This window comes from Dipodomys spectabilis, unplaced genomic scaffold (assembly GCF_019054845.1).
Source record: "Dipodomys spectabilis isolate Male_0828 unplaced genomic scaffold, ASM1905484v1 ptg000365l, whole genome shotgun sequence".
Taxonomy (NCBI): Eukaryota; Metazoa; Chordata; class Mammalia; order Rodentia; family Heteromyidae; genus Dipodomys; species Dipodomys spectabilis.
Genome location: NW_024871042.1, coordinates 10,332,562 through 10,341,407, shown reverse-complemented (window position 1 = coordinate 10,341,407; position 8,846 = coordinate 10,332,562).

The following is an 8,846-nucleotide window of genomic DNA, read 5'->3' as shown; positions in this document are numbered from 1 at the left end:
TTGAAGGCTTTTGACCTTGGTTGCTTGCAAGGGTTCATGTTGCACATGGACAGCTTTTTTTTTTAAAAATCTCAGATAGTCTAGACAGGCAGCTGTCCTGTCTAGTGCTGGCTTTGGGCAATCATGCTGATTATGACTGCTTTGTGCCAAAGAGTAGCTAAGGCAAGGAGATGTTGGACCTAACAGTTCACACAGCCCATGTAGATTTTAGGCAAATGCCTCCACAGCCTACACAGGCTTTGCCAAAAGCCAAGCAGGACAGACAAGGGCTGTAAAATATAGTTGCTTTTGCATTATATTACCAGATAGTTAAAAGCAAGATAATACTATTGTAGGCATTAATGGGTCTGATAATATTTCCTATTTTCAAATTGTTAAATATTTCAGACCTAGGAATACAGAGATAGGGATAGCTGGAATTCATATGATTTGTCCATGGGTTAAAGAAAAACAAACTACACATATATTCAATGTAACTCAATTGGTTGTTTACCTTAATTCAAAATCTCTTAAGCTGGGCACCAGTGGCTCCTGCCTATAATCCTAGCTATTCAGGAAGTTGAGATCTGAGGATTGCAGTTCAAAGCCAGCCCGGGCAAGAAAGTCCATGAGACTCTTATCTACAATTAACCACTCAGACAACCGGAAGTGGCACTATGTCTCAAGTGGTAGAGCACTAGCTTTGAGCTGAATTGCTGAGGGACAGTGCCCAGGCCCAGAGTTCAAGCCCCATGATTGACCAAAAAGAAAAAAATCTAAGATTGATTTCAAAAGCCTGCACTGAGGCTCCCTCCACAGACGTGTCAGGATTTATTTACCTTTAAATAAAAGGATAATCTGTTCTTGTTATAGAAAGAATCATTTAAAGATAATTCTTGCAAACAAAATGATGATAATTTTTTAAATCTAAGTTTGAAACATTAAGATCAATCATTACATTAAGTAGCAAATGCTTTGAAAAATCCTACTTGAGGCATAATGTCTAAAGTATAATAAGATAAATTGGCAGAGATCAGTTAGAGGAAGAAAGAACTATTCTTGAAAGAAAAGTTAAAATTTTATAATCTGGGGAGATATTAAGAGGGAAAATTAGATCTGAGGTCATAATACATTGAAGTAAGACAGAAGGATGTGCCTTGGTTTAACTAATCTTTAAATATTATAAGGAGGAAAAAAGCACTTCCTTAGCTATGTAAGATGTTTGAAACAGTGAGAGAAATTTCACAGAGGGAAAGAAAAATTGCTATATCATACTGAAGTATGTCCACCAGAGAGAATCAGGATTCAAGATACTAAGAGCCAGCTTCAAATATTCAGTTGCTAGAAGGACTCTTATCAATAGCTATGGAGGACTTATCCTGAAATACTTGAGCAACCACATAAAGTGGTTACCAAAATTCTGGGAAGACATAAAATGAGAAGACCAGGAGTGTTGGCACAAAATAAAAACACATTGAGAAAATATATAAAGTGATAGAGCCATTACAAATGGATATGAAGCACTGCACTTAGTTATAGTTAGATCCAGAAAGGCCTCTTCAAACAGACAAAAAGAAATCTGTGAGTCATCATCAATGGTTTTAAATTATACTTTTATTATCTTTAAGTAGTTTTAAAAAAGGGTTACCATTCAACTAATTGTATAATGCATTGATCAATGTTACCTGTTTCAGAATTCTCCTTCAGCCATTCATCTATATTTTTGCCTAATTGAGATTAAACTAGAAACAAAAACAATTCTAGGTCTTAGAATTGAGTCTTGCTTTTATCTTTACTAATACCTATCATTATCATCAGAGAAGAAAACAATGTTGACATTCTCATTATAAAAATAACATTAAATTTTAAACAGTAAAGATTCACTTATTACTAAACAATAATAAATGATTAAAGTTCTTAAAGAGAATCTGTAAGCACAAACCATACTACTTGTATGGTAATCAGGATTCAGGATGGCCAGTATAGATCTGTTCAGAAAAATAAGCTTGATGTAAGCTTTAATGGCATGCAGAATAAAATCAACACATTTACAGAACAAAAACACTCTCTGCAAAGATTTTTGCAGGATAAAAGTGCCTGAATGGAAGATTTACAAACTTACATCCTTTTTAGTTGCAATTTTTTTAAGGACAGCCATCTTCTTGAGGAAACAGTATTTATCCAAACAAAAAAAGGAGAAAGGGGAAACAAAGGAGACTACAATGCTTGATTAGAAATGTACTCATTATCTTGCCCATGTAATTGTAACCCCTCTGTACAGTATTTTCACAATATAAATAAATAAAAGGAGAAGCAGGTAGAAGTTCGACTGACATATTAGAGTTGTCTGACCACTTCAGAACTTTGGGGACCAGAAACTCTTGTGCCTTGCTAATACTTAACTGTCTCTCTTACAATAGTGTACTATGAGTTTACTTGACAAAATTGTTGAACAAGAGTATAAAACGGCCCAAAGAGCTTTCAACAAATGTGAGTTAATTAATTATGACTAAATGCAGACTCTGTCATTTAAAGATCTGTCTCTCTGCAATGAACACGCAGTAATCAGAAAGAAAAATATTCTATAAGTAAATGATGGGTCAAGAATTAGCTGATACTACAAAGAAACAATTTGGGCAGGAGAGCCAACAGAACAGAACTAGGCTGTTGAAACATACGAACAGGGAGTGAGCCTGGACCAGAAACAAGGTAAGCATCTTATAGGAACTCTTGGCTAAGGGTGTTTATTCCAACATACTAGAAAGCCAAATCATATATTTGAGCCCATGTACAATCTAACCAAATATCTGCTGATAGAATTGTATACCAACACTCTTGCCAATTTCACAAAATTCTTCTAAATTATTTTTTAAAAAATTACTGAAATCTGATTCTTTTTATAATTGTGTGTTTTATATCATCTATTTTACTTCTCAGATAATAAATTCACAAATGCATGTGTCATTTGCCAACACTATAAATATATAGATTTTTCCAAATCATTTTAAATGAAGATGTGAGCTTGACAGAGATTTCTATTTGGTAATCATAGTTTAGATGATCATAAATTTGAAAACTTAGGGAGGAAGATAATGCATATACTTTCTAATCATCCTTTCATGAAGCAAACTCTAAGGATTCTTGGTCTCTAGGATGTATTGATGAGGTTGAATACCAAGGTCTGATTTGGGGATGTTTGTTGGCAGAGTCAAGTTCAATGGAAACTTTCAGGATGAACCATAGAGAAATTTTTTTATCCATAACAGCATATTCCAGCATGACCCATTTGGGAGGTTTGTTTTAATATCTTTCCTTTGTCTATATTTCAGCCCCTGTCCTGACCTCTGGTCATTATTTACAGACACATGATCTTTTCTGGGCCAAGTGATGGATGGTCACACCAATGCATCCCGTGTTTCTTGCTTCTTCTATTGTTTGTCCACGTCTGGTATGAGAAAAGCTCTCAAAAATAAAATATAGAAGGCAGATAACATTGAACACTGAACACCATGGGCCTTGAATCTTAAGTTTGAGTCTACCTACTAGCAGATGGACTACTACCTTTTTGTAAAGTAGAGTTTCAACAGCTGTGAATGAGGATACAATGAGTTTGACTTCACAGAATAAAGTTCCTACTGTTATATGAATTAGCAAAATTGATCATGAAGTGTAATAGACAAAATCCCATTGAATAGGTATGTCACTTCTGAAGCTATTCTAAAACAGGTACCATTTGAATAAGACTTAAATAAAGCCATGGTTATAAAAACAGCTTGGTACTGGCACTTGTACAGGCCAGAGGACCAATGGAATAGAATTGAAGACCCTGAAATAATCTCACAGACCTGTAGTCACCTAATCTTTGATAAGAGAGCCAAAAACATCAGATGGAAGAAAGACAACCTCTTCAACAAAGAGCACTAGTAGAATTGGCTATCCACATGTAGAAAACTGAAGTTAGATCCTTATATATCACCCTGCACCAGAGTCAACTCCCAATGAACCAAAGACCTCAATGTAAGATCACATACCCTGAAAATATTATAGGAAAGGCTAGAGGGACACACTGGGCTCCTTGCCCTAATTAAAGATCCAATAAAAATCCAAAAACAAGCAACAAAGAAAAGCAAGGTAAATGGGCTTGCATTAAACTTCAGAACTTCTGCATAGCAAAGGTCATAGCTAGCAAATAAATAGAAAGCCCACAGATTGGGAGATCTTCACTACACACTACACACTACACATAAGGGCCTCATAAAATATACTTAGAGATAAAACCCCCTCAACAAATCCTCAAAGAAACAACCACCCCATTAATAAGTGGGCTTAAGAATTAGAAGGAGACTTCTCTGGAGCGGGAATAAGAATGGACAATAGACACATGAAGAAATGTTCAACATCACTGGCCATAAAAAATGCAAATGAAAACTACCTTGAGATCTCACCTTATCTCAGTTAAAATGGCTATTATCAAGAAAACAAATAATAACAAATGCTGGAGGGGATGTGGCCAAAGGGAAATCTACTACACGGTTAGTGGGAATGTAAATAAACTTGCTCAACCACTCTGGAAAGCAGTATGGAGGTTCCTCAAGAGACTAAACATAGAGCTCCCTTATAATCCAGAAATCCTACTCCTGGGCATTTACCCAAATGATCACAAACAAGGCCACACTAAAGCTACTAGCACAACCCTGTTCATTGCAGCATTATTTACCATAGCTAAGAAACAGAACCAACTCAGATGCTCAGTGGATTAAGACAATGTGATATATATATATATACACGTATATATATACATATATGTACATATATATATAATGTATATATATACATATATGTATGTATATATATATAGTGGAATACTATGCTTCCATCAGAAAGAATGGCATAGCCCCATTCATAAGGAAATGAAAAAAAGAGAAAAAATTATATTAAGTGAAGTAAGCCAGACCCAAAGAACATAAGTTCCATGGTTTCCCTCACTTGTAATAATGAGTATATGCCTATGATAGTCCTAGCAGAGGATTATAGCCCAAGAGCTATGTACATATGACCATATAAAATGATGCTAATCAAAATGAACTCCTTGATATGGAAACAAAAGGGTTTCATTTTTGTTCTTGTTGTTTTGTTTTTCTTTCTTTTTTTTAGTGTACTGTTTGCAGTTATTTCTTTTGTCTTTCTTTTTTTTCTCCTCTGGTTTATTCCCTGTGGTCACTGTTTCTGATTTCGTTCCCCTTGTCTTGTATATAAGTTTATCTGATTTGGGGAAGGGAAGAGGAATCATAGAAACAATGCAATTGCAATAGCAATGCTCACTAGCCAGTATGTTGGAAGTGAAATTTGCGACTTGCAGGGGAGAGGAAGCATAGGAGAGGGAAATGGGAGAAAATAAGAAGGGGTAATAGTTTTTGAAAAGAAATATACTCATTAACTTACTTATGTAACTGTAGCCCCTCTGTACATCACCATTACCATAAAATAAAAATTTTTAAAAGACTTAGTGTATCTTCAGATTATTTTATCTCAACTTTCTAAACAAAAATTACATTTAAAATTTAATAAGTAAGCTGGACATTGATAATTCATGCCTGTAATCCTAGCTAGTCAGAGGCTGATATCCGAGGATTGCAGTTCAAAGCCCATACTGGAAAGTCCATGAAATTCTTACTTCCACTTAACCACACAAACATACACAAAATAAATCCAGAAGCAGATTTGTGGCCCAAGTGGTAGAGTGCTAGCTTGAGCAAAAAAACCTCAAAGGAAACACCCACACCCTGAAATCAAGCACACACACACACACACCCCACATGAGAAGTGTTTTCTATTTTGTGCTAAGCTAAAACTTAGGGAAATCTATACAATGGGAACTATTATTTGAAATAATAAATTATTATTAGTTTACTGAGTCGACTTTTATCTACTGAATTTAGGGGATTCTTTGGCACTTCAGACATTTTCTTTATATTGTCTGGTTGCTGTTTAGACTTTCCAATTTTTATTATATAGAAAGTAAAATGGAAACTCAAAAACATAAGGAAATAAAATAAATAACCAGACTTTGACTACTCATTTGCCAGTTTTTTTCCCACTTTGAGCAGCAAAGTAAGTTGTTAATAGAAATCCTCAATTCTAACACAGTCCCATTTTTCACACTAGATTAATACACATTGGGTCTTACGATGTAGCATACTGGGCAAGTACTTATTAAGGGGAAAGGATTTCTCTGTGTTTGAAGGTAGTGGAGAGAACAGTCAGAGTGGATCCATGGCTCAAGAGCATAAAAGCTCAAGGACAGCACACAGGCCCTGAGATAAATCTGTAGAACCAGCACCAATAAATAAATAAATAAATAAATCCTAAGTTAGAACTTAGGTTCTTCAGGATGAGCTCATACAGTACAAAAGACAGAGCAATGGCTTAAGGTTCTCTTCTCTTGATATTCATATAGGAAGAAATATAGAAGTTGGATCCTGATCCTGATAATAATGATGGTTTTTGCCATCATCAACCAACCCACAAGTGTAAATGTGTCTTCTCTGACCCTAAGGACATGGGTATATGATATGCTTACACTGTAGGTCTTCCCAAAACACTTGCTTCTAGGACATTCCTTCTTGGTGCACAAGCTTTCCATCAGTGAAAAGCCATTCTTATCTGAGTTTGCCTATCAGTCTCTGCCCCAGAGCTTTTCATAGTTTTTTCAGCAGAGGAGGGTTTGAATAGAACCTCAAAATGCCCTGTGACCCAGAAATCTAGACAGTACCTGTTTATCAACAATTTTCCCCCTAAAGGGTAGAGATCTCTGTCCTTGACTTTATCTACATTCCTCAGATGTTCATTTACAACAGCCTTTCACTTCCAATTTGCTGCATAATGGGCAGTGACAGCTGCAGATAAAGTTGCTCTGAGACCACAAGGGAAGCAAGAGCATCCATCTCCTTCAGTTTGTGCACGTCACTGTCATTACCCTTCTGCATCTGGGTATCAGCTGCAATCATAGCTTGTCAAAACATGAAATAGCCTGTGTCCTTCAGTGGCACCAGTTTCTAGGACTCACTGTGTTGTTTCACTAAGTTGGTGATGCCTTTGTCTATGATGCCATAAATAGGCGGTGGCAAGGATATTCATCTCTCTTGACTGAACACACTTGTTTCTGTAAGGACTTGCAGAGTTTGTATGTGTATGCCTGTGAGAGCCTACATCTGTAGATATTCAACTAACATATGAGAACAGTCATAAGAAGAGAGAAAATAACAGCAGGCAATGAATCAATGGAAACCCTGTGCAAAGTTTCCACACAGACAGAATCATTCCTAGGCTAGCTTGATTTGATAATGCCTTCAGTGACAGTAGAAACATGTCAAAATATGGAATCACAGAAGCAGCAATTGACTAGTCCAAGAAAACAAGAAAGTTGGGGAAATATATATCCACGTGTTCATCCCATGTTCTCCAAAACAAACAGGTCCCTAGAATAAAGCCAATTCTTCTTAGCTTAAAACACTTCCATCACAGACACTATATATATTTTTTTGCATCCACACTCTACTAGCCAACCTTTCAATTAAAAAGATGTCCCCCAACGTACTTCTCCATCAGGAAAAAAGTGAAGACAGAGCATGAGTGTTCTACATTGAAATTCTCTCTAAAAGTATCCAATCTATAGAAGCAATATAGATCATTTCAATTCTTTTATGTTCACCAGTTCTTTTCCTTCTTCTTTGCCCACTCTGGAAAACCTCTGATCTCTGAGAACACACTTTCCACAGTAGCCTTTCTGGCCCAATAATTCACTTATACTTTCCTGATCAGAGGTTCAGTAGTTCTCCCAAATTACCCCCTTGTTAATATTCTCTCAAAAATTAAGCACTTTTTAAAACCAAGTAAAGCCATTTAGAATAAAGTTCTCAACAACATGCCAAGTAAGGGCATGAGATCTGAAACATGCCCCCACCCCAGCCCCTCATACTGTAGCTCAGGACCTTTACTTCTTCATGCATATAAGGGGAACATTAATAGCAACTCCTTTAAAGGGGCGTTGTAATGGGGAGAATGGAGAGATCACAGGCAAGTATACAGGGCAGAAATATATCCTCACGAAATAGAGTTTTGTTGGTAACAAATGATTGAAAGATGACTTTGTTGGGCCCACGCATCAGCTGAGAGGAAGATAAACCCCAGCTTCCTCCATTTTGTATCTATGTCCTTTACCCTGAGCCATTCTCTCTCACATTCACTTTGCAGCCATCTTGAAAGCCAATAGGAGTGGACCATCTGCCACTCCACCCAGCATCAATGACCAACTGTGACAAGGCCCAATCTGACCAATCCTGGGCTTTGTTTGGACATTCTTCTTTTGTTTCACAGAGCTATGCACAGAGTAATGCCTCAAAATGTATCTTCTTGTATCTCAGCAGTAATGAAGGAATGATTGACTCTCCACAGCACCATGCTAGGTTCGGGGATGAACAGAGGTACATTTTTTAAAGGTAGATATAAATCTTGTCTTCAAACAGCCTGACATGCAATGGGAGGAATGGGAGACAGGTGTGAAAGAGATGTGTTCATACAGTGAGATACTGAGTGAGAAAAGGGGGAATTGTGATTAATTTCATAGGACCAGAAGCCTAAGATCAGGAACTCTTCATCATGGAGACAATGGGAAAAAAATAAGAATTCAAAAAGTAGAATTTCCAGGGTTCTAAAAATATTCCAGCAATAAATGGAAATCTGTTATTTTTTTAATTTCAAGGATTTGTTTTTTACTAGGTAAACCCAAAGGCATGAGAACCCTGGAATACCTGCTAAAAGTTTTAAAGTATTTATTCCAAATCAAAGAGCCACAGTTGGCCTTCTAA